This window comes from Lolium perenne, chromosome 5 (assembly GCF_019359855.2).
Source record: "Lolium perenne isolate Kyuss_39 chromosome 5, Kyuss_2.0, whole genome shotgun sequence".
Taxonomy (NCBI): Eukaryota; Viridiplantae; Streptophyta; class Magnoliopsida; order Poales; family Poaceae; genus Lolium; species Lolium perenne.
In genome coordinates this window covers 59,113,367-59,140,929 of record NC_067248.2, presented here as the reverse complement: position 1 = coordinate 59,140,929, position 27,563 = coordinate 59,113,367, and the positions used below count along the sequence as shown (strand labels likewise).

Genomic DNA, 27,563 nt, shown 5'->3' with positions numbered 1-27,563 from the left:
CGATGCGTCTGCATCGCCATCAGCCGATGCCTGTGCATCGGCTTTCGCCTGTTTGGGGCGCCATACTTTCTTTGGCGGGCGCGCCTTCGTCTCCACTATTTGCTGGATTTTCGCGGCCAGATCGGGCCGCGCTCTTCTCAACGTGTACAGGTACTGTGCCTCGGCTTCTTCCAAGTTTCGCGGCCGCTGCACCCGGCGCTTCTGAGAATGGCTGAGTCCATCAGGGCACCACCTTGGTCGGTGATACCTATCTTCTTCTCCATCTGACTCCTCGAAGTCTTCTTCTTGAGATGACTCAGCTCGTTTACTCTGAGGTGGGAGAGGTCCTAGACGTTTGAACACTGAAACTTCGTTTGCCCCCCTTCTTCCTTGCTGTTTGCATTCTGGGCAGTTCTCGATTGTTGGCAATCGGCTCATTCCTGAGTCCCAGCAATGTTTGAAGAAGGGACAGCTCCAGTGCTTATCCACGTTGTCTTGCTCCCTTGACCTCCCGCTGGCGCGACGTTCGTACCCGTCGTTGTTGCCGCTGTTCTGACGATACCTCCTGTTCTCCGCATCAGACCGACGACATCTATCATCGTCTTCATTGTAGCGTTGACGTCGGTCGTACTGCTGCTCATATTTGTTGAGGAGATGCACGGATAATGGGCGCTGATACCGTATTCTTCTCACCTCCTCCTCGGTCAGGTACCGTCTATCGTCGTCTTGGGGCCGGTCACGTGGAACGGCCTCCTCTTTATCTTTGCCACGAGAGTGGCTGCTCTCTGTTTTGTCCGCGCCATGGCGAATCACGAACCCTGCCATATTGACATCGAAAGAGAACCCTGGTTCTCTTATGGAGTGGCTGAGATCTACCGTATTGACGCCATGCGACAGACGCGTGTTTCCTCTGAGCTTGATGTTGCGAGAACGGGTTGTCTCAGAGGAGCCGATGAGTTCGGCCTCACAGATGGCTTTCAGCTCATCGTATTTCTTCTTGTGCTCCGCAGGGAGATCCTTGTATGTGATCTGCTCCCCTGCCATCTCGTATGTCGGTGTTGACGTAGATGTTGCAGAAGAGGTCCCACCGGGCGTGCCAGAATGTGTTACCCTCCAAAACCCCCCGACGGGCTTTGGTTAAGTAACACGAAGAGCCGGGAGGCTCCTAGGGCCGCTTAGTGGATCCCTGGCACCTCGCGTCGTCCCGCAAATCTTCTGGCGCGCGTCCTGGCGGTTGCCTGGGCGTGCCACCTGACCTAGACCTGGCCAGGAAGGTGTTAGTGCTTCGATTGTTCCTGCATGGTAGACACGTGCACATTAAATACGAGCCTTATCGGCTCTCAGGTTTCCCTGTGGATCGGCTCAACGAGCCGATCGCCCCATGGTCCTTGATGGATTAGCAATGGCATGGGGATCCTGCTTGATCAGGACAAAGCTGAAGCGATCCACGACAGTTTAGGGTTTTCACCGCATAATCGGAACGTCCTACGTGCGATCGGGCCTAGCAGCTACGAGAGATGATGCAAACTACCCCTACGAGAGGCCTAAAAACCAACATAACGTTGATCCCCGGAACATCCCTCGCAGGGACGGTAAACAGCATCTAACGCACCACCGGATCCTCCGACCCCAGCATAAGGCCTAACTATGCAGATATCAAACTAATCCCTGCAGATGCAGGGAGCAACCGTAACGGATCGGATCTACTAAGCATGATCAAGCAAGATGCTGCCCTTACGTCTGGATAGACGTAAGGGCAGCTAGATATGCAAGGGTTGCACTACGATAGCATATTACGTGAAGAACAATGCTAACCCTAACACATCTAATGATAACTACGTTGCTCGCCATCAAAAAGGCTTCAGTACGAGCAACGCATGAACAATACTAAGCTTTACGCTGCCTAGATCGCGAGATGCGATCTAGGCAGCATGATGCTTACCGGTAAGAACCCTCGTAGGAAAGGGGTGGCGATGCGCCGAGATTGGTTTGTTTTGGTTGAACGGTGATTGTCCTCCTTTTCCGATAACCCTAGATACATATTTATAGTCCAAGGGACTTTCTAATTGAGGCGTGCACCTAACCGTGCACGGGCCGGACTATATCTCTTTAATCTAAATTACAACGCGATCTAATAATTTACAGATACACGGGCGACTTAGCCCAAACTCTCAGCGCAAGGCCGCTTCGGAGATGCTTCACGTGTACGTCCTTCAAGCCCATCTTCACTTACGGCCCATCTCCTGATTTGGCCAAAATCGGGTGGTAACCAAATAAGCCAAAAATCAGTTGGTAAACAAATTCAAGAAAAGAAACATTTACCTTTCTGAGAGGATGACATGCGGGACCCATGAGGCAGCAGCATCCTCAACTATTTCAAGGCGGCAGGGGATCAAAATAAAAAAGGAAATAGCCAGAAATTAATTAGGGTCAAAAATAAATCCATCAAAGGAAACTTTTATTGTTCATAGAGGATGACATGTGGGACCGACTTGCCAGCTGCGTCGTCATCGTTTCAAAGGGGGCAGGGGATCAAAAGAAAAAGGCAAATAGCCAGAAATTAGGGGAAAAAAATAAATCCAACAAAGAAAACTTTTATTGTTCATAGAGGATGACATGCGGGACCCATGAGCCAGCAGCTTCCTCAACGTTTCAAAGTCGGCATGAGATTGAAAGAAAAAGTCAAGTGACATAATATCAGGAGCCAAAAATAATCCAAGAAAAGAAACTTTATTATACATAGAGGATGACATGCGGGTCCCATTTTGTAGCAGCGGTCTCAACGCTTCCAAGGCGGCACAGGACCGAAAGAAAAATGAAGTAGCCAGAAATCAGGGTGTGAAAAAATCCAAGAAAAGAAAGATTTCAATTGGGCTGTATCTGGACATCTGGGCCTTCGAACTATCCTGCTGGGCCTTTTGACTCGTACAATTTCAGCCCACTCCAAAACAGGAAAGGTCGGATTTTTCTCAAAAAAAAACAGGAAAGTCCTATGCTTCGCAAAAACAAAAAACAAGGAGATTCAACATATAAGTTTGTTTATGTAGATATAAAGATTTAATTTATCCGTTTGCAATAGCTCAGAGCGAAATACAACGTTTATTGTCTGCAAAATAAAATATCACATGTTTCTTGTACGGGGAGGCTGACATCGGGGACCCATGAGCCAGCAGCGGAGTCAACGTTTCAAAGGCGGCAGGGGATCGAAAATAAAAAAAGCCAAAAATCAGTTGGTAAAAAAATACAAGAAAAGAAAACATTTATCGTTCTGAGAGGATGACATGCGGGACCCATGAGGCAGCAGCATCCTCAACGTTTCAAAGTCGGCATGAGATCGAAAGAAAAAGGCAAGTGACATAATATCAGGAGCCAAAAATAATCCAAGAAAAGAAACTTTACTATACATAGAGGATGACATGCGGGTCCCATTTTATAGCAGCGGTCTCAACGTTTCCAAGGCGGCACGGGACCAAAAGAAAAATGAGGCAGCAGCATTCTCAACAATTCCAAGGCGGCAGGGGATCAAAAGAAAAATAAAGGAAATAGCCAGAAATTAATTAGGGGTCAAAAATAAATCCACCAAAGGAAACTTTTATTGTTCATAGAGGATGACATGTGGGACCGACCTGCCAACAGCGTCCTCATCGTTTCAACGGGGGCAGGGGATCAAAAGAAAAAGGCAAATAGCCAGAAATTAGGGGTAAAAAATAACTCCAAGAAAGGAAACTTTTATTGTTCGTAGAGGATGACATGCGGGAACCATGGGCCAGCAACTTACTCAACGTTTCAAAGGCGGCATGAGATCGAAAGAAAAAGGCAAGTGACCAAATATCAGGAGCCAAAAATAATCCAAGATTTATTGTACATAGAGGATGACATGTGGGTCCCATTTTGCAGCAGCGGTCTCAATGTTTGTAATGCGGCTTGAGATCAAAAGAAAAAGAAAGTAGCTAGTAATTAGGGGGTGAAAAAAATCCAAGAAAAGAAAGTTGATGGACATAGAGGATGACATGCGGGTCCCTTGAACCAACAGCTTACTCAACGTTTCAAAGGGGGCAGGGGATCAAAAGAAAAAGGCAAGCCAAAAATCAGAGGGTGAAAAAAAATCCAACAAAGGAAACTTTTATAGCACACAGAGGATGACATGCGGGTCCCATGAGCCAGCAGGTACCTCAACGTTTCAAACGTGGCATGAGATCGAAAGAAAAAGGCAAGTGACCAAATATGAGGTGCCAAAAAAACTCCAAGAAAAGAAAGTTGATTGCTCATAGAGGATGACATGCGGGTCCCATTTAGCTGCAGCGGTCTCACCGTTTGAGAGGCGGCAGGGGATCGAAAGAAAAAGTCAAGTGACCAAATATGAGGTGCCAAAAATAATCCAAAAAATGAAAGTTTTATAGTACATAGAGGATGACATGCGGGTCCCATTTAGCAGCAGCGGTATCACTGTTTGAGAGGCAGCAGGGGATCGAAAGAAAAAGTCAAGTTACCAAATATGAGGTGCCAAAAAATCCAAGAAAAGAAAGTTTTATAGTACATAGAGGATGACATGCGGGTCCCATTTAGCAGCAGCGGTAGCACTGTTTGAGAGGCAGCAGGGGATCGAAAGAAAAAGTCAAGTGACCAAATATGAGGTGCCAAAAAAAATCCATGAAAAGAAAGTTTTATAGTACATAGAGGATGACATGCGGGTCCCATTTAGCAGCAGCGGTATCACTGTTTGAGAGGCAGCAGGGGATCGAAAGAAAAAGTCAAGTGACCAAATATGAGGTGCCAAAAAAAATCCAAGAAAAGAAAGTTTTATATTACATAGAGGATGACATGCGGGTCCCATTTAGCAGCAGCGGTATCACCGTTTGAGAGGCGACAGGGGATCGAAAGAAAAAGGTAAGTGACCAAATATGAGGTGCCAAAAATAATTCAAGAAAAGAAAGTTTTATAGTACATAGAGGATGACATGCGGGTCCCATTTAGCAGCAGCGGTATCACCGTTTGAGAGGCGGCAGGGGATCGAAAGAAAAAGGTAAGTGACCAAATATGAGGTGCCAAAAATAATTCAAGAAAAGAAAGTTTTATAGTACATAGAGGATGACATGCGGGTCCCAGTTAGCAGCAGCGGTATCACCGTTTAAGAGGCGGCAGGGGATCGAAAGAAAAAGGCAAGTGAGCAAATTTGAGGTGCCAAAAAAAACTCCAAGAAAAGAAAGTTGATTGCACATAGAGGATGACATGCGGGTCCCATTTAGCAGCAGCGGTCTCAACGTTTCCAAGGCGGCAAGGGATCAAAAGAAAAAGGAAGTAGCCAGAAATCAGGGGGTCAAAAAAAATCCAAGAATAGAAAGAATTTTGGTTCATAGAGGATGACATGCGGGACCCATGATCCTGCATCGTAAACGGCTCGATCGGAGAACGTTGAACGAGATGGCGCGATCTAGAAAAAAAACAATGCCAGAGAGGCTGCCATCTGGGCCCTACATCCCTCGGCGGTGCGGATTTGCGTTGACTCGGCCGGCGAACCCGAGATTTCGAGATGCACCACGTCCCAGGCCACCATACGCGACGTTTTGGCCGCTTTCGTCGGGCTAGGTGGCCTCAAAAACGAGAAAAAAAAGTTTTGACATGAACCACGGAGGGACCAAAAATCGTCGGCCATGGTACACCAGCAACCACGGCGCGACTTCAACTTCGTCGGCCATGGCAACTTTTCTTGTAGTGTCTTAATTGCAGGGTTGCTTGAGAGGGATATCTTTGACCTCTACCTCCCTGAGTTCGATAAACCTTGGGTGATTCACTTAAGGGAAACTTGCTGCTGTTCTACAAACCTCTTCTCTTGGAGGCCCAACACTGTCTACAGGAATATAAGCGTGCGTAGACATCACGTACCCCTCTGAACTGGTCAGAAGTCGGAGATAGCCAAGTATTTGGACCAGATATTCTCCGAGATGCTGAAGAGAAGGTTCACAAGATCCGTGAATACCTCAAGACGGCCCAATCGGGACAGAAGAGTTATGCGGACAAGAGACGCCGAGAGATGACCTTCGATATCGGAGACTTTGTGTATCTCAAGGTATCACCCCTTAAAGGAATGCAGAGATTCCAACTTAGAGGAAAGCTTGCACCTAGATATGTTGGACCCTTCAAAGTTCTGAGCCGCCGAGGAGAAGTATCATATCAACTGGAACTACCGGAAGAAATGTCAGCGGTACATGATGTGTTTCACAACTCATTACTCCGGAAATGTTTGGAAGTACCAGAGAAGACCGAGGTATTCAAAAACATCGATCACCGAGCTGTGGATATCAACAAGGACTTGACCTATCGCGAAGTACCTATTCGCATCCTGGAAGAAGCTTTTAGAACAACCCGCACCAGGAGTATCAAGTTTCTGAAGATCCAATGGAGTAACCATACCGAAGAAGAAGCCACTTGGGAGCGAGAAGATTACATGAGGACTGAATTCCCAGATCTCTTTAGTACCTAGTTTTTCTTTAAGATCTCGGGACGAGATCTTTTGTAAGGGGGAAGGGTTTGCAACATCCCAAATATTTCAAATCAATAAAGAGACAAATTCAATTATTCAAATTTCAAAACCAACAAAAACTTTTATAGAATTAATATGTGTGCATAGTGATCATGCATGTTTGGTTTGATGTTTGCCATGATTGTTTGCTTGAGTGTTACTAATACCTCTAAAACCCTAACCCTTGCTATTTGAGGTCAAAAAGAAATCAAATAAGAGAAAAGGAAAATAAAAGAAAAAGACATATGAGGGCAAATAGCCATTTTTCAAATCTTGGCCTAAGCCATTTCTACTTTGTGGGGATGGTTGGGAAACATCAATAAACCAAAAACAAACACTTTTGAACCAAAGAAACACAAATCAAATCAAAGGAAAAATAAAATTCAAGTTGCATGTGATAATGGTCAAATCTGCCACTATTAATATGTTACCCACTTTGAGCCTTTGTACTAAGCAAATCTTAAACCAAGCCCTCCCAACTCTTTCCACCTCATCCAAGAGCACATCAAGGTGAACACTTTTTGTGTTGACCAACATTGTTGACTCTATCTCCATTGCTTAATACAAGCATGCCAAGTGGCAACATTGAAACAAAAACTAGATCATACACATTATGGATTTTTCAAAACTTGGTTAATTTTGCAAACCAACACCACCACTGTGTGCCAAACATTATTTGAACCACTCCCAAGAAAAAGTTTGGCAAAATTTGAATTCAAAACTCATGCGGCCATTTCATCAAACACTTGGCAGGCAAGAATCTGCTTTATGAACACATGCTATTATCCACTGAATTCTTGACTAAACCAGAGAGGATTTTTGATGATCACTGTACTTCTACACAAACTGGACCAAACCATGCCTTTGCTCTTGATGATTAAAGCAAGGAGAGGACTAGAACATGACCATGCCGTGCACCATGCCACTCCTCTTGCCACTCAAGCACCCTGCCCTCTCCTCTCCACTCCACCATGTCCTGGAGACTCAGCAGCCATCCCTGATCATGACCACCATGTCGTGCACCATGCCACTCCTCTTGCCACTCAAGCACCCTGCCCTCTCCTCTCCACTCCACCATGTCCTGGAGACTCAGCAGCCATCCCTAGTCATGACCATGCACGCCCTCGACGCAGGAGAGGCCAACATTGGCCAGCCCCGTACGTGCCCAGAGCGCCCAGGCATGCCAGCCGTGCACGCTCACCACGCCCTGGACGCGCCAGAGCGCGAGCAAGCCCCGTCTCCTCAGTCCTCCCCTACCTCTCCGCCTCTGCATAACTCATCACCACACCTCCAGCTAGCGCCTAGACACGCCCAGATGCTCGTGGAAGCCCTGTCGCCGTCGTCCCCTTCCAAACTTTCCCGCCGGACCTGTGGCAGACACTGCATCATCCCGAGCCATCCCGTCCCCCTTTCTCCGCGCCGGCTAGCACGCGAGCATCGCCATGATGCTAGCAAGCTCACGCCGTCCTCGCCTTGCCCTTTCACGGCCCAGAGAGGCAACACCATGGACGACCTCCCCGGACACCCGCAGCACCCTCACCCGCTATAAATAGGGGCCTTCCCCTCTACATTTCTTCACACCATTCTCATCGCCTCTCATCCCTGATCCTCCACGAGCTCTCCCTCTCCTCAATTTACACAGTAGCTCGCCAATTTCATCACCAGAGTCCGTAGAGCCGCCGCAGAAGGAGCCGGAGCTAGGAGCCACCTCAGGCGACGCCACCAGTACCAGGAGGACCGCCGTCGTCGACAACCTCGCCATACACCCTCGCCGACGATCGCCGGAGCACCGGTGAGCCGCCGAACCCCTACTCTCGCCGCGGCCAGTGCTCGATCTCGTCGGAGCCGACGATGATCGCCAGCCGTTGGATCCCCGCCTAATCCAACGCCCCACATCCCTCGTACCGATTCACGGTTTAAGTGTCGCTGATAGTGGGACCGACTGTCAGGCGGCCCGCTGCGTGCGAGACGCGCAGTTGGGCTGGCCCATCTGTCTTTTTCTCTCTCTGGCCCAGTTTCCTTTCCTGCCAAGCCCAAACATTTTAATTCGGAATTATTCATTTAACTGAAATTCTTTAGTGATGCCATATTCAAAATTTAATAGAATCAAATCTACTGAGCCAAATTGCATGAATTTAATATTGCTGGAAAGCTTAGGAAATTCTCTAAACAACCACACAGGTCTCAACCCTAGATTCATTGTAGAACTCATGTAGTAAAAAACTAAAAATAACAAGGCAGGGCCTTTTGAAATTTCAAACATTTATTAAAAATCAACCATAAATGATTTTGAGTTGATTCCAACTCTCAAAAATCACATTTCATATTGTCTATCTGAATATGTAAAAATATGACATGGTTGTTTCATATGATCACGGGCTAGAACAAATAATGGCTATGTGGTTATTTTTAGTCCATTTAAATTATCCAGAATTATTTATTAAATAGTATGAGAGGTATCCTCACATTTAAATCTTTGTCTCAAGCAATTCAACATGAGGAAATGACCTTGGTCTATATAAGCTCATATTGTATTATTTGGTGATATTAAATTATTGGGATTTCTATTTTCGTGCCCTCAGGTCCTTAGTTGTACACAGTTTTCCCCAGCCCCTTAGTTTTTCCTCAGTTTTCCCCTCCTCTAGTTTGGAAGACGCACAAGTGCTGGAACGGCCGGTAGCCATCAGGTCAGAGGCCTTGACCGTTAGTCTGACCGGGTGAGGCCGCAGAGGGGCAGCTCCTCCCTGACCGTCTCGTGCTGACGGGTAGGGTCAGGAGACACGTCGGAGCAGCCATCAATCTATCGCTGACCTGTGGGCCGTTTTATTTCATGATTTTATACGCGGTGCTGCCAATGACAAATGGGGCCGCTCTATAGGGCTGCCGCAGCCAATGACCAGTGGGGTCGTATATTTTTCAGGAAAAGACATATATTGCCGGTCTGTGGGGCTGCCGCAGCCAATGACCAGTGAGGTCGTCTATTTATTTAGAGAAAAGCATATATTGCAGCTCGGTGGGGCCTCCGCAGCCAATGACCAGTGGGGTCGTCTATTTTTCAGGAAAAGACATATATTGCCCCTCTGTGGGGCTGCCGCAGCCAATGACCAGTGGGGTCGTCTATTTATTTAGAGAAAATCATATATTGCCGCTCGGTGGGGCCTCCGCAGCCAATGACCAGTGGGGTCGTCTATTTTTCAGGAAAAGACATATATTGCCGCTCTGTGGGGCTGCCGCAGCCAATGACCAGTGGGGTCGTCTATTTATTTAGAGAATATCATAGAGAGAAGCAACAAGTTCGCTAATTAATTATTCTTATAAGCTAGACCCATCATTAGTCACCGGAGAACCGCTGGTAGCTCGTTCCCCACCGTCGGACGGAGCAGCCATCGCCGGAGCTCGTTCCCCACCGTCGGACGGAGCAGCCATCGCCGGCGCCTCGTCGCACCGCCGTCTCTGTCCCCCGGCGGCGTTGGACGGACTGCGACGCCGCAAGTCAACCACGGCTCCAGCACTTGTTTCGTCCGCATGCATTGTACCCACCGCAGGAAAGTCCGCCGCAAGCAGATCCGCCGCCCACGACGACCGGGATTTGTTCCGCGCACCAATTGGTAGTATAGCTTGGTAAGACCTCCGCTTCTGCCTCCCCCGCCCCCTAATCGATTCGTCCCGTAATTTATTGGAGTTTGCAGGTGCGAAATAGTCCTCAATGTCTGGTCGTAGCGGGTACACCAGCGAGGGTGGGGATTCGATCATGTCGTGGCCATGTTCTACTTCTCCTACCTCGTCGGAAGTGCAGGTATCTAGCTTCAGCTCTCTGTACTAACATTGAATTTGAAGTGCCGCCATGGCCTGTTGGAGTGATTTCAGTTGTTCTTTTTTCCATTATTGTTACAGTTAGCCAGGAAAGCCGATGATCCATCGTACATTGCATACCAAGATGAATCAACCCAGTGGTGTAGCCAGAGGATGGATTTGGAGGAGAAGGTGGCCAATTTAGGTGATGAATTGGCCCGTAAAAACCTGATGATATTCGAGCTGAAGCGTACTGTGGAGGAAGAAAAGAAGAATTCAGAGCTTATTCGCAAGGAGAAGTTGAGATTTGAGACAGATCTTGCCGTATTTGATCAAGTGGTAGAAAATCTAGAACATGAACTTCAAGTGATGGGAGAGGAGAAAAGTAGATTCATCTGGGCAGTTTTATTAGGTGTCATCCCTGTCCTAGCAGTTATGTGGTTCTGGTAGACGATTTAGTATAGAATTGTTATTCAGTAGATGGCTCTAACCATTGTATTTTGTTGTGGCTCTAAGCACCGTATTTTGGCGTACAATTCAAATCATGTAGATGGCTCTAACCACTGTATTTTAGCGTACAATCCCAAAAGTGAAAGCATGTACCAGCCTCTCGAATCAAATACATATCAAAATCTTCCCAATCAAATTGGGATAGAATTCAAATCATACATACTGATGTACATGGACACATCAAGAACGTGGAGAAGCTCTTTTTGAGACGGACGTAGTAGTTTGAACAATTTTATCCCAATTGGAAATTGAAAAATACAAATTTATCATAATTTATCCCAATTTGCGGCGTCGAACACGGCTGCGCACCGATGGGCAAGAAAGGCCGGGACGACGGGCGGCTGAGGGGTGGTCATCTGCGCCATCCGCCGTTGAAGCGATGTTGTTGGCGATCGCTTCAATGTTCGTGGCATCGATGACCACTGTCGGAACCGCCGCTGTCTTGGTGTACTTCATCAGCGACGGATCTGAGGAGGGCTGCATCGGCGGCTTTGCAGCGCGGTTGTAGACGATGGCTTCAATCGTCTTGGCATCGATTCGCACTCTCGGAACCGCCGCTGTCTTGGTGTCCTTCATCAGCAACGCATTTGAGGAGGGAAACGGAAGTGAGACATCAACAGGCTCCGACATTGAATGCTGGATCTGCGCCGTCGAAGCGATGTTGTAGGCGATGGCTTCAATGTTCGTGACATCGATGACCACTGTCGGCACCGCCGCCGTCTTGGTGTCCTTCATCAGCAACGGATCTGAGGAGGGCAACAGAAGTGAGACATCAACAGGCTCCGACATTGAATGCTGGATCTGCGCCGTCGAAGCGATGTTGTAGGAGATGGCTTCAATGATCTGCCGCCGTCTTGGTGCTCTTCATCATTCAACAGATCTGAGAAGAGAAACGAAAGTGAGACAGAGAGAGATATTTCAACTATTTCTAAGGGTTAGATCCTCACCGGCACTCTTAGATCCACGCCGCCGCACGGTTAGATCCGCGCCGCCGCACGCTGCCGCACGCACGGTTAGATCCGCGCCGCCGCGACCGCCGGAGTAAGGGAGGAAATAGGAGAGAGGAAGATGCGACTGGAATATGCGACTGCCAGGGTTGGTAGGTATGTGCTCTGCTCTTCTCTCCGTATGCGTCCATCGTGGTAGAGAGAGATATACAGGCCGTCCGATCATAAATGATCGAACGGTGCAAGCGTTCGTTGAGCTTTCAACCAACCAAGATCCGTGTGACATACATCTCGACCAATCAGAGATCAGCCAGTGAGTACAAGTGAGGAAAACTGAGTAGAACTAAGAGGGGGAAAAGTGAGGAAATGTTTATCGAAAGGGCAAAACTGAGTAGGACTGAGTAAAACAAGTGGGCCCGGAGGGGGAAAACTGAGTAACACTAAGTAAAACAGGGGCACCCAAATAATAAAGGGACTAAGGGAAATTGAAGCTTTTGGCATAAAAATTGTAAAATTGTGTTATTTGAACAATATATTACATTTTGGCTGACGTGATATTGTTTGCAATACAAAGATACACAAGTGTGACGAATTTGGACTCATTTGGACGAAGTTTGTAAGCATAGTGGGTATTTGGGAGGTGTATTGAGCAGAAAGCCCTGCATCTTCATAGCTAGTAGCTCATGGACTAGGAAGTGGTTTTGAAGCTTTTGGCATAAAAACTTCATATCTCTATATTTCCTTTTCCATTATTATTTCTCTAGGTTGTAGGTAACATAACAAGACTCCATGAGAAGGTTCCACCATGTTTTGAATTATTTTGAATAAAACCCTAAAACCCTAAAACCCTAAACCCTAGAGAAAATGATAAATGTGGCTTAAATGTGGCATACAAATTGTTCATACAAATTCAAATTGTTGAACACAAAGGGATCCCCAATACAAAGGGAACCCTTATTCAAATTCAAATTTTTCAACACAAAGGCATCCCCAATACAAAGGGAACCCCAATACAAATTGTTCAACACAAAGGGAACCCCAATACAAAGGGAACCCCAATACAAATTGTTCATACAAATACAAATTAGTTGTTCAGAATAAAATCTTTCTCTTGCTCCTGGTGTGACTCGCTGGGGCCACCACCTTACTCCGGGTAACCCTACCAGGGATATTATCGGTGTCTACCTTCCTTTTGCCCTCTTTCTTGTTCTTCTTCTTCTGCGAAGCTTGTGCTTTTTCTTCTTGAATATGCTCTTCGAAGTTAGCAGCAATCTGGGCAAAGGTACTGTCGTAGCAATCTCGATTATACTGTTCCTTCTCCTCTGGACTCATCGGTCGAAGCCATTCTACATCCATCTGTTCCCTCTGCTCTCGATCTATCGGTTCAATCTCCTCATGTTCAATTGCTGCTTCAATCTCCTCATGTTGAACTGCTGCTTCAATCTCCTCATGTTGAACTGCTGCTTCAATCTTCTCATGTTGAACTGCTGCTTCAATCTCCTCAAGTTGAATTGCTGCTTCAATCTCCTCTGCATTTGCTGCTCCCGCCTGATCTTCCATTCCAAAAGCTGGGTCAACATCATTTTTACAAAGCCTGGCAATGTGTCCAGGGATTCCACAACGTTTGCACTTACGTTTTCGAATCGGTGCACCACCCTCTGCACTAGCTCTGATCCTATTCTTCCTCAGCCTACCTGCCGGTCTAGTCAATACTGGAGAGTACATTTTGAAGCATGGATCGACTTTCATCCATTGGTCTTTTCCCAACAAGGTAGGAACATTCATAGCATATGCAGCCCTAAATTTGGCAACAGAGAAATACTCTGACACATACTGATCAACTTCACCATCTTCACCCCCTATAACACTCATGAAAAACAATGCGTGTATGCAGGGTATCCCACGGATCTTCCATCCCCTACAATGGCATGTCCTATCAACCAAACTCACTGGATACCTCCACTGCCTGTTTTTACTGTCAGTGTAGGTTACCTCAGCCTCCATTCCTTTTATGACGCATTGCATCCTGAATTGTTTTGCCCTGTCATGCAAAGACTTAATCAAAGATGGGAGCATGAGATGGCCAGCATATTTTGTGGATGCAATTCTTTGACGCAGATCGATCTTTATCATGATCATCTGCCTAATCTTATCAAATATTTGCCACATCATAAGCCCTTACAATGACTTGACCTTTGAGTTGAAACTCTCCGCAAGGTTACTTGTTACATAGTCTACCTTGCAAATTTCATTGAATTGGCTTCTTGACCACACCCTACCATGATGTTCATCCAAGTACTCCTTCACCCCAGGTTTTTTGTTTATACAACACATCCAAATGAAACATATGCTTCCTAGAGCTGCATGTGTATGAAGCTGGCCATAGGTTGTCAGTAAAAACTTTACCCTTGAATTTCTTTGTAAAATTCAGTACCAAGTGTCGCATACATTCCCTATGCTCCACTCCAGGGAATACTGCTTCTACCGCACTCTCCAAACCTTTGCAAGCGTCTGTGTGGATAACAAGTCCTGGTGGATGACCTATAAGGTCGCGCAAATTCTGCAGAAACCAAGTCCAACTTTCCTCTGACTCAACCTCCAAAACTCCATAAGCAACAGGGAACATCCAATTATGTCCATCAACTGCAGTAGCAGCAACTAGCTGTCCTTTAAACCTGCCATGAAGAGCTGATGCATCCACGGCCAAATAAGGCCTGCAACCGTCCAAAAAGCCTTTCCAGCAAGCTTTGAAACAAACAAAAGCCCTTCTAAAACATTCCTTGTGCATTACCTTCCCGCTTTTCAATTTGTAGGGAACTGTATGCTTGTCTATCGCCACAACACTGCCTGGACTAGCCATCTCCACTTCAGCTTTGAAAGTGTAAAGCAACTGAAAGCTTTCATTCCATGAACAATTGATCTTGTCAAGAGCCATTTCCTTTGCATAGAACATCCTCATGTAAGGTACTTTCATTTTATACTTGTCAGCCACCTTTTTCAGGAGTGCTGTTGGACTAAGTGAAGGAGTTTCTCTCAGCCAATCTAGAATTATATCTGCCAACCATGTAGTCTTCGCTAGATTTGTTTTCAGCTCTGGCTCTCCCCCTAGAGGTGGACAAGCATGTACGTGCTCATTCTTCTTTATCTGAAACATAATGATAAGGGATGTCAGTAATAGATACCAAATTTTACACCGTGATCTAAATACACAACTGGTTGGCGTCCTACCTGAACCAAGCTGCTTCTGTGCATTGTGGATGCATGCAGCCTAAACCTACACCTTAGGTATGGGCATTTAATTGTGAACCTACCTGGCTCACTTTTAATAACCTCATAATTATTCTTAGTGAGAATGTGATATGTAGTAATTGCATTACGGCAGTCCATCATCGTTTGAAACACGGTGCCTTCTGCAAGCTGAGGATCCTCCCTGTTCCACTCAATTGTTGGCAAGTCTTCACCTTCGTAATCGGCTAAAACGAGGCTGTCATCGTTCTCATTCTTCTCTTCATCATCAGTCTCATCAAATCTGGCACCAAAAGCAATATCTTGCATGTATTGATCCTCCATTGCCTGCTTACTGCATCGATCTACCAATTCAGGAAACATCAACTCATCCTCATCATCTTCAGGAGACTGATCCCCAATCTCTGCATCGTCCTCCACATCGACCACAGGAACGATCTGGCTACCACTCGCACTGGGGACAGATGGTGCTGCTGTGGACCTACAAGGAGCGCCGCGCCCACACTATTAGCAGAGGCAGCAGAAGTAGAGAGACATGATGCCCGAACACCTGATGATGCCCCAACACCAGATGATGCCTGGCCCCTGTCCACATGGATACGAATTTTACCGAAACGGCAAGAAGCATTCAAAGCAAAAAAGAATTCACAGATCATCGTCGGGAATTAGTGGAACAAATCTTCGCTCCGTGCTGTTGAAATATTCGGAATGAACTGCATCGCGAGGGCTCCAGGAGTACTTATCGCAGATGTTAGCTTTCAAATCCCTCAACGAGATGGTGGTTGCAACCACCGCAGGGAAGTTAAACCCATTCATTTGACGTTTAGAATCACGCGTAAAGCTAGAATCCAGCCTAACCACCAGCCGAAAAGCCAGCGCTGGATCAATCCTATTCGAAAAGCAACGCAGTTAGTTGAGCAACAACGATTGGCGCTCAAAAAATGCCTACTGTTAATTCACATAGGCAGACGATGCTTACCCAGATGGAATCCATGCGTTAGATCCCTCCGATTCCCAATCTTCTCCGCGGCTGACGGGATGAGGCGGCACACCAGACGGAAATACAAACTCTACCGCGACAGGGGTAAATCTAGATCTGGTGGAGGCGGATCCCTCTCCGCCTCCCGGGGGTGGTGGTGGGGGAGGGGGCGGCTCGGCGGCGGACGACGCCATAAGTTAGGTGGGCAGGACGGCGTGGCGGCGGAGGGGCGGTGTGTGAGCTCCTCCAATCTCGGGCGGAGGGGCGGTGTGTGAGCTCCTCCAGTCAACAGTCAACACAGTTCGAAAGCAACGGTAAATTCGCGGCTCCCTATCCGTCACCGGTAACGGTCAAGGCCTCTGAGCAGACGGCAACCCTCCCGTCCGAGCGCCTGCGAGGGGTTTCAAACTAGAGGGAGGAGAAAACTGAGGAAAAGTTAAGCGGCTGGGGAACTGAGTACAACTAACGAACCAGGGGCACGAAAATAGAAATCTCTTTCTTTTTTCATCTCACGCTTTTGCATTATCGGAGAAAGCTGCAGTTTCACCGGCTTCCACAAGAAGATTTGTAAGTATCACGACTTTAATGATTTCTTTTGTAGTTTTCACCACTTCTATGTCTCAGATTTTGATATTCAACCAATTGTCACTTCATACACTGCTTAGCGCGGCAACATTAAAATAGATGGTCATATCTCACGTATCAACTTCCATAAAAGTGAACAAAACTAACGACAAGGACACCCTCTATGATGAGCTCTTTGGCTGCTGGATCGGTCAGTTTCCAATTAGTTATTTGGGTATCCGATTCATTACGGACGCATAACTTTAGCTGAATGGAAACACGTCAGGGAAAGACTACATATGCGTTTATCCAGTTGGAAAGTCAAATTACTATCTCTTGATGGATGTTTGGTTCTCTTTATTCAGTACTCAGTAATATGATATTGTATATGATTTCCTTCTTCTAATTACTCAAAGGAGTTTGATCTAGATTCTTTTTGCGAGGTGATAGTGAGAAACCATAAAACATCTTTTCTTCCAGTGCCAATTCGGAAGATATGTATGGCCAGTAACCTAAAGTGGCTTTACATGTACCCGTCGCTGAGAGTTGTAAATATTTTTGGCAACTGGCTTAATAGGGTGGATAATATGTTTAAAACTTTTATTAGTGTGGCAGCGATTGTTCTTATTTGGTCGCTATGGCTATGTATATATGAGAAGGTTTTTAATAATAAAACTATTTTTTGTTGCAGGATATTCACCGATGCACCACTTTGCTACGTTCATGGTCATTGCTTCAAACGCATGGAGTATCGCGAGCTATTTATGGAGGTATCTACACGATTGAAGAATACTGCGAGGGATATTTTCCCAACATTGATGGCTGCGTAAGCTACGGATCGACCTTCCTCTTTCTTAGGCGTGAAAAGATTATCTCACATATCACTGTTGTGGGTCATGCACAAGATTTGTAAATTGTACAAAATTTATAAGGAACAATTATCCATCAAAAATATGTTTACTTTGGGTGCACCATAGGCTGTAAATCTGTAGTAGATCCCTTTTATATTGAACATTAATGTTTCCTATAAGAATGTTTGGTCTGTTTATATTTGCAAATAATCGTGTCAAACTAAACAAATTGTTGGAATATATTTTTCTGTCCAAAAAATGAACCGTACACAAAATTTGTTGACGAATTAGATCTGAGAAAATTAGCATGTTTAAGTAGACATTGATACATAAGAAATAGGTCGATTAAGCTAATGGGATTTCTATTTTCGTGCCCTCGGGTCCTTAGTTGTGCTCAGTTTTCTCCAGCTCCTTAGTTTTTCCTCAGTTTTACCCAAACGTTTGTCTGAAACCATCACACGTGATGTAACGGCCGGTTGCCCGACGGTTGACCGTTATCTTCTGACTAGTGGGGCCACGTAGAGCCTGCAAAGACACGTCAGACCATCCATCTTTGTTTGACCGTAAGCATCGCTGTATCCCTGACCAAAACGCGAACGAGTGGGGCTTCGGTATATTAAATGACAAGTGGGGCCATGATGCTGATACAAGGGGCAATACACGGGTAGGATTAGATTTTTAAACGGAGCTCTACAGCGATGGCACGGAGGAGGTGGCATGCGGGGTGCCGAGATGAGATCGACGTCCACAAAGAACTGCATGAGGCGAGACCAGACGCATTAGATAGATATGAACTAGACGCGATTAACCATGCAAAGAAGAGAAGAAATGGTCGACGACATCGACGACCACCTCAAAACTTTGACTGACCGTGTCGGACACGAACGCGAGCAATGTAGAGAAAACTAGTGTCTCTCCTTTCTGGCGTGTATAGGTGGGTGCTAGGAGAGTATGGTGGCGAAGGGAAAGACCTCGCGGCGGTCTGTGGCGTCCAGCATAGCGGGTCGGCGTGGCCGTGCCCACAGCGGCGTGCATGCATGTTCGGCATTGGCATCAACATGTACGTTCGGCATTGGCCTCGGCGGTATCTCTGGTGTGTCAGTGATCGAATGAGGGGACGGGATTGAGGGTGCATCCCGACGTTGACCTAGCAGTGGCGGCGAGCATAGCCGTTCTGACCATGCCGATATCGGCATCGGCATCGTTTGGAGGCTGTGGTGCTCGAATCAAGTTGGGATTTGTTTCTCGTAGGCCAAAATGAATTTGAAACAAGTTTCATGTTGAAGGTTAGGTAACGAAAGTTTGTAACTATCCCAAAATTATACTAGCGCCATGGTGAGGTTCTTTTTGATAGAGCTATACGGTTGGGTAAACTTTTTTGACACTTTTTAGATAGGGTTCCTTGTTGTTACACGTATGGCATCATGTATGGAAAATTTGGGGTCATTTGGAGATGTTCGAAAAAATCACTTTGCTTAAGCGCATGCCGTTTCGTCTCGCTGAAACCAGCTTTTCTAACAAGGTGATTTTTTCTACCTTCTCTAAATAACCTCAAATTTCATACAGCTGATCTTCTATACATAGATAGATAGATTGTTTCGTTTTTACATTTTTCGAACTTTTTATTTCCCTTTATAATACCCAATTGATTTTCAGGTCAAAACCTCGAAAAACAGCATCATGTATGGCATCATTTTCACCCTAAATTTCAAATTTTCTGAAACTTTCCCTTTTAGATATTCCTTGTTGTTATAGGTATGCCATCATGTATGCCAAACTTGGTTAGGTCTCACTGAAACTAGCTTTTGTAACAAATTAGGTGATGGTTTATCATTTTTTTTGCGTGAAAAGTAATGGCTACAACAAATCGGTTATGGTTTATCATATTTTTTTGCGTGAAAAGTAATGGCTACAACAAATTGTTGATGGTTTATCATTTTTTGCGTGAAAAGTAATGGCAACAACAAATCGGTGATGGTTTATTATTTTTTTTTGCGTGAAAAGTAATGGCTACAACAAATTGTTGATGGTTTATCATTTTTTTTGCGTGAAAAGTAATGGCAACAACAAATCGGTGATGGTTTATCATTTTTTTTGCGTGAAAAGTAATGGCTACAACAAATTGTTGATGGTTTATCATTTTTTTGCGTGAAAAGTAACGCCTAAAATAGTTTATAATTTTTAGCGCGTGAAAAATAATACAGAAAACCGCCCTTCAGCATACTTAGAGGGTGGAAGCTAATTAACCGCCAACAGAGAGAGAGAGGGGTTATCCTGCCCGTTCCCTATATCATACGATCAACGGTCGGCGGGCACGATTCGCGTGACATGGGCTAGACCAATCAGGGCGATGATGCACGTCTGCGAGAATTTGTGAAGAGAGAGGACAAAACTGAGTACTATCAGGAAACCAAGGGCACCTGAGTAGTAAATAGACTAAGGGATTCAAATATGAGATTTAAAAAATGGAAAATGCGTGTTTTGTACAATGAAACCCATCTTGGCCTACCTCAAACTATTTGCAATACCAATATACATCAGTGTGAGAATTGTGGCCTCATTTAGACAAAGTATGATTTGGGGGAAGCTGTTTTGGGAAGGGCTTATTGTGGAAAACCATGCACCTTCATAGCTACTAGGTGATTTGAGAAGTGGCAATTTGTGGTAAAACTTGATTTATCTATGATTTATCTATGATTTGAGAAGTGGCAATTTGTGGTAAAGACTCCATGAGTAAGTGCCACTCTTTTTCGGATTTTTTTGCACATTAAATGACTCATTTAACTAGTTAATCCCATTTGTTGACTCTCTATTGACCAGCCACTTGAGGGTAAAACTGAGTATATTGCACTAGCCAGTATTAGCACTCGAGGGGAAAATTGAGCACACAAAAAATGCTAGTATAAGACTCGAGGGTATACCTGAGTATATCTAAATTTCCAGGGTTAGACTCGAGGACACGTGCAATTGTTGACGCGTAGACGCGGGTCGCATTGGAGAAGTCGAGACGTGCAATCGTGGACGCGTGTCGCGTTGCAGAGTCCAAGACGTGCAGACGTGCACCTGTGCACGCGTAGGACGCGGGTCGCATTAACCACCCCTCGCCTTTATAGACGCCTCCTCGCACTCTCTCTGTCACTCTCACTCGCTCACGCATCGCCAACTCTCTCACGTCCCATCATCTTCTTCAAAGCAAAAAACCCTCTCCCTCTCCCTCTTCCTCTTCCTCCGCCGGAGAGATGGACAAGGAGAATGCCAATCCCATCGTCGAGGTTGCCTCGAAGCGCGACGCCTCCATCTTCGGCGCCGTCCCCTCTACGGCCGCCGCCGCCGCCGCCGTCGCCGGTGCATCGGAGGCTGCTGCCGCCGGTGGCAGTCAGATCCCGGCGGGATGGGACCCCTACGACCCCGTGCCGTACGTCCCGCCCCTGAACCCCTACGACACCTCCCTGGAAGACCCATGGAACGAGGTAACTACGGTTTGCTTCCTTTTTTGTTCCCCATTCCTTTTTGAACCCTATTTTTGCTGGTGTAGATGGATCTGTAGATGGATGAGTATTGGGCTAATATTTGCGCCGATTTTATTCCATTTTGTTTTGATCACTTCTTGATTTCGTTTAAGATTTGGGATTCGGCTGTTCGGTTAATTTATGCAAGTAATATTGGATCTCAATCAGTTAATTTATGCAAGTAATCATGGGATCTCAATCAGTTATTTTATGCACTAATCAAAAGATATCAACCGTTTAATTTTGCAAATAATCTCGAATGTGTTCAAGTTCAGATCTAGTTCAGATCTACAATCTGTTTCTTTGCCTATGATGAATGGTTGGGCACAAATTTTTACAGGGAGGGTTCAGCGAACCATTGCTGTGTACAAATCTGTTGTGCATGAGCTTTAGTTCGCTAACACCTTCCCTGTAGATATATAATCATGTCCACTCTAACTGAGGCTGACTCTGTTTTTCTTAACTTTGTTATCATGTACGTTAGTCATCGTTGCAACTCATTCACTAGTTTCTGTTTGATATGGATCAGATGTCTAGCAGCGACGTCGGCAGCGACGAAGAGGAGGAGGACGTCAAGACTCGCCAAGTGCTGCGGAGGCTGCAGGTCGGCCAGTACATCTCCTACTTCGCCAAGGAGGTGTACAGGTGCCCCTTCTGCACCAGGAGACTCGGCGCCACGGACTTCAACTGCCTCGTCACGCATGCTGAGAACATCAGCAACACCTTCCCCAACGTCGGCACGACGGTGAACGTCCACTCCTTCCGCGCCAAGCACAGGGCGCTCGGCATGCACCTCCGCAGCTTGCAGCGGGTGAAGATCTCCGCCGGGCGCATGCCTCCGCTCAAGCCCAAGGCTCCCAAGGGGAGCAAGAGCAACAAGTGGAGGCAGAGCCAGATGGGGTAGGCGGAGTCCTGGACTTGTGCTGCTGCTGCTGCCTCCTAGTTTGTTGTTGGGATCCCTTTGTTGTTAGCTAGGGATCCCTTGTTGTTATGTTAGTATGATGGTGCTGTGAAGAACCTGTTACTATGTTGGCTGCTGTATATGCAGCCTATTATCTATCCATATTATCTAGGGATTATCTATCCCTAGTCTACTATATTTTGTTGGCCGTACTTAGTTTTCTTGATTTACTATGACTGTGAATTTATCGTACATTATCCTGGAGATTTGCTTCTAGATTTAACTACATACATATGGACCAGAGGGAGTACTAGATTTGCTGCCATATTGGGCAAACAACGAGGGCCAAAATGCACAAATAATTGAAGAAAGTCAGAAATGCAAGCTTCTCTAGATTTTATACTAATTTGGTGAAAAGGACAGAGAGAAAGAGGGGAAAAAAGTGCACTTAATAATGCCAATTTTGGGCCGAGAGAGACAGAACCCAGCTCCTGCTCACGTGCAACCAAACGCTTCTCGTCCTGTCCCACGCGGTCTCTTTCTACCAGCCCCACGCGACGCGGCCCCACACGTGACAGAGCGGTCAACTAAACGGGAATCCTACCGTCTGAGCTGCTTCTGCGGGTTTCAGACAAACGTTTGGGTAAAACTGAGGAAAAACTAAGTAGCTGGGAAAAACTGAGTACAACTAAGGACCTGAGGGCACGAAAATAGAAATCCCAATTAAGAACTGATGGCAGTGCAGTGCAACGTATTTGACCGGTACAAAGTTGGTAGACAACAATAAAGTTCGTAGAACTGTTGAAAACTTATTGTGCATGTCCGTCCTTGCTTGATAAATGCACGTCGTGTGCCAGCGGCCAAGGCACCGATGACAGCAGCGATGGTCCGGTCTCCTGACAGAGGGCAGAGCACGAAGCAAGCTCTCAGGTCCAGTGATGCAGTGACAAGACCTTTCAGCTCCAGCCACCGGCGAGGCCATTAATAGAGGCCAAGCTGGTTCAAACTTTCCAAGCAAGCTCGAAGCGCCGGACAACCATTGTCCTCTCCACGACTCCACTCCACCTCCAGCTCCCTTCTCCTCTTCTCATCGCCGACGAGCAGCCAACGAAGTGCACACGTCCCGGGCGTAGCAACTGCTGTCCTTCTCCTCCCCCGCTGGACTCAAGGGAGAGAGGTGACTGGGCTTCCATCGACGACCATTCACCCTGCGCGCGGCCTGGATCCCTCGCCGAAACTCCACCTCGACGAAAGCGAGCTCCGCCGCCCGCCACTCTGTTAGGCCTCCACCACCGGGAAAGCGAGCTCCGCAGCTCCTACTCTGAACTCCACCTCGACGACGAGAAGCACGAGCCGCGTGGAACTGCAGCCGCTGCTGCAGATCTTTTCCTCGCCAGCCTCTCCGCTGTCGGGCGACGAGACCACCACTCCCCTACGCGCGGCCTTGTCCACGATCTCCTCACTCACCTGCTCCCCGCCGCTGAGAAAGCGAGCTCCGCCTCCCGTCTTTTCCAAGAGAATAGAATAGACAAGGTGAGTCAGCAGAACGCAACCCCTTCTCTCTATACTTATCATTTAGTTGTGTAAATGCATTTTGCCATCTTTAGCTAGTAGCTGTTCCATATCCTTGTGCAGAGGCTGTGAACTCGCCGACGAACGAGCAGCTAGCTAAGGAGTGAGTCGCTTCAAGAAATCTTCTTCCACACGCCCGCCTAGATCCGTAGCGCACTAAGTAAGTTACTGCTAGTCCTCACTTGGTCTCCCTATCACAGGATCCATCTATGTTGCTTCCATCTACATTATTTGCATCGACCGGCATGCACTGCTAAAGTGCTAATCTTTGATCGAGTTTGGCAGATCTGAATCATCTATTCATCTGATGCATACTACTAACTGATAGCGCTTCTTTGTTTCATGTATTGATTTGCACGCGGTTACCACAAGCTTTCTGTAGATTTATTAGGACTGCTAATTGACATACCCGCACCTGGTGTGAAATTCTTGCACCCAAGCAATCTTTTATTTTCTTAGTTCATGTTTGTTCGCAATCTTTTATTTTCTTAGTTCATGTTTGTTCGATGGGGAACAAATTGCTGGAATTGTTATTCATTACTTTGTCCACCTCAGCTGATTATCCACTGAAGATTTGTTCTTGGATTTTGTTCTCTGATTGGTTTCAGAAATTTTATCATGAAGCTACAGAACATGGTTTATAACTTTATATAGTATATATATGCTGTACACTTCTCTTTGGTAAATTGTTGATAAATAATTAAATATAAAACTTTTTGTCATCAGTTTATACTTTCAGTTAAGAACTTGATTCCGTGGCTAATTATTACAAGCACAACTATCTATCTAGTTAAGAGTTGACTTCTTGTTCGAATTTGATGATTCCGTAATCAAATACTTGCATGTAATCTGTCCAGGTACTAGTTCAGTTCTTGATCAAATTGATAATTCATCAGATAAATTCTTGTGCGCAGAAGGATCTGTCCAGTTGAAAGTTTTGCTCTGATATTGTGCAATCTTATTTGAGAAGATGCCAGAAACATGGAACAAACCTGTAATGCTAGTAGATGGCAAAACAAATCGTTGGAAGTATTGTATCTATATGTCTATTCAAATTCTATGATACAACTTCAGGTACGAAACGTACAGAGTGCCCTCAGCTGTGTTCGCACCTTATTTTCCATTTACCACATCGGCAGAGAACCATTTTCACGTACTTGCTTCTCTTGGATCTTAGGTTTATGCATGGTTTAAAAAGTTGGGCTGATCGGGTAGTGAGCACTTACGTCTGCAGTTCCCTTAATATGAAGAAAAAGAAACCCCCGGATCAAGAACAAAATGTAAGATTTTCAATGGCGTGCATAAATCAGATTACTGCAACTTGATATTGACATTGTTTTGTTGTCTCTGTTTGCACGTTAACAGGTCCTCATATTTGGAATGGATCGCATAGGAAATAGGCATCCCTACCGAGGGAGGGGAGTCATCAGGTATTGAACCCCATACTTCTTCCTCCCTGAGTTGAGCGTCAGCAAGGTCCAAGTTGAAGTCACTAATACATTTTTTTAATTCCAAGTCTTGTTTGAGACTCGTGCTGAGCTGGACAACTCCCGCTCCGTCGCCAACCACACCCAGAACCAGCTGAACCAGTATGCGGAGACCATCAAGGTCATCGCAAAGGAGCGTAGAACTCTCCGCCAGCTGGTCGCGAAGAGGGACTCCACTATCCACCGCCTGAAGGCCAAGCTCGCCGTCCTGAAGGAGACTATCGCCACTCAGGCGGAACAGCTCCAGATACTGGAAGGAGAGGGTGAGGGGGAAGACATCCAAGGGGATGGCTACTCCTATGTCAGCAATGACAATGACTACGAGGAGGAGGAAGATGGAGACCTGGACTTCCACCAGCACCTGCCTGCCGGGATGGACACCACCTTCCCGCTCCGCATCGATGGATAGTTTCCATCCCCCTCTGAGCACTTGCGTCTCGTGATATGTATCGGTCCTTTGTACCCGCCCCGGGTATCGTAGATTGTTGAAAGGGTTCTTCAAACCCTCCGGATTGTTGGCTTGTAATATTTGCTACCTTCATGACTATGTTCGTATGTGTAATATTATTATTATGAATCAAGTTTAATTTGTGTGAATTTATCCCAAAATGAGCCATAGAAATTTCCCTCTCATCTCATTATCCATATCCCTGTTCAGATGGCACCCCCAACTCGCAACATGACTCAAGAGGCGATGATGCAGATGTTGCAACAGATGTTGGCTGATAGAGAAGTTGAGAGAACTGAAAGACAAGCCAACCTAGCTGTACTTCAACAGCTTGCACAGAACAATCAGGGCCACGGAAACCATGACCACCCTGGGTCAAAGCTGAAAAACTTCCAGAACACCAATCCACCGGTGTTTAGCAAGACGGAGGAACCCCTTGATGCCGATGATTGGCTCCAGACTATGGAGAACAATCTTGAAGTGGCCGGAGTGGAGGAGAATGACAAAGTACTATTCGCCACCCACTATCTAGCAGGACCTGCGCGTGCCTGGTGGACAAGTGCCCGCGCATTGAATGCGGGGCAAATGATGACTTGGGCAGATTTCAAGCTCAAGTTTAGCAAGTATCATGTGCCACCGGGTCTCATCAAGAAGATGCGGGATGAGTTCCGCGAACTGAAGCAAGGCCGTCTAACCGTGGTAGAATACCGCGACAGATTCCTCACTCTGTCAAGGTACGCCCCGGATGAGACCGACACCAACGAGAAGAGGAAGGAGAGGTTCCTGAATGGACTGCATGATGAGATGCAGACTGTGCTGATCAACATTCCCTTTGCTGATCTAGAAGCCCTCGTTGACTCCGCCATCCAGATGGAGGGAAAGATCCATCAGGCCAATGAAAACCGCAAGCGCCGCATGATGAATCAGAGTGGGCCCAACAACACACACAAGTATCGCCCCAGCTCAAGTGGAGGGTTTGCCCCAAGAAACAACAAGCCCCCGATGCAGAACTCACGTCCGGGTTATCAGAACCGGAGTGGAGGTAACCCCAGGCCAGGAGGCCACCACAACAACAGCAACTACAACAACAACAACAACTTCAACCGCGCTCCACCTCGAGCCCCCAACCACAACAACAACACCTCCAACACTGCTCCAAGGACTGGGAGCAACGCTGTTCCCATCACCCCCAAGGACAAGTCCACCATCACTTGTTACGAGTGCGGAGTGGTGGGGCACTACTCCAACGAGTGCCCCAAGCGACTCGCCAAGACTGCTGCCAACACCTCTGGCCCTGCTCAGCAGCAGCGCCGTGTCGCCAACAACAAGAAGTTCACCCCCAACAACCCGAACAACCGTAGCGGCCGCCTCTTTCACATGAGTGCGGAAGAAGCTCATGAAGCCCCAGATGTAGTGCTGGGTATGTTCTCTGTTAACTCAATACCTGCAAGAGTGCTGTTTGATTCTGGAGCATCGCATTCGTTTGTTACTGAAGATTTTGCATGCACTAGTAAGATTCAACCTATCAGTTTGAAGCATGTCATTATAGTTCAAATACCTGGATCAACCACTAAAGCTAGAAAAATTTGCAAAGATGTTCCTATCAGAATTCATGAAATAGAATTTTATGCAAATTTGATTGTTCTGGGAACAAAAGGTTTGGAAGTAGTACTGGGTATGGACTGGATGTCGAAACATCATGGGCTGATTGATTGTGCCAAGAAGGCCATCACCATGACTAGTAGCACCGGAATATTAGTCGAGCACATATCTGAAAGACTGCCCAGTACCTGCAACCAAAGTCTAGCTAAACCCACCTTGGATCAGATCAGGGTTGTTTGTCGATACCCCTATGTGTTTCCTGATGATCTACCCGGTATGCCCCCAGATCGGGATATCGAGTTCATCATTGAGTTAATCCCTGGAACCGGACCTATAGCCCAGAGAGCCTATAGTATGAACCCGGCAGAGTTAGTGGAACTGAAGAAGCAACTGGATGATATGCTATTCAAGGGTCTGATTAGGCCAAGTGCGTCACCTTGGAGATCACCAGTTTTGTTTGTGGACAAGAAGGATGGTGCAAATCGTTTATGTACGGATTACCGTAAACTTAACGATGTCACCATCAAGAACAAATATCCCTTGCCGAAGATAGAAGATCTGTTTGACCAACTGACCGGTGCCAAAGTGTTCTCGAAGATTGATCTGAGGACTGGTTACCATCAACTGAAGATTCGTGCCACCGATATCCCCAAAAC

The 27,563-nt window shown here is 46.4% G+C and overlaps 1 long non-coding RNA gene across 2 annotated transcripts in view; it reads left to right on the top strand.

Annotated features, from left to right (window-relative positions):
- The window catches only part of LOC127299280 (uncharacterized), a 141,506-nt gene extending 116,670 nt beyond the window's left edge, over positions 1 to 24,836 (top strand). Inside the window, exons 2-4 of one of the 2 annotated variants that reach the window (XR_011744808.1) lie at positions 23,434 to 23,530; positions 24,548 to 24,650; positions 24,736 to 24,836. This is a non-coding gene — a long non-coding RNA (uncharacterized lncRNA). The remainder of the gene's footprint in view (positions 1 to 23,433; positions 23,531 to 24,547; positions 24,651 to 24,735) is intronic. The other variant, XR_011744809.1, reaches the window with a different exon arrangement.
- Positions 24,837 to 27,563: the final 2,727 nt, after the last annotated feature.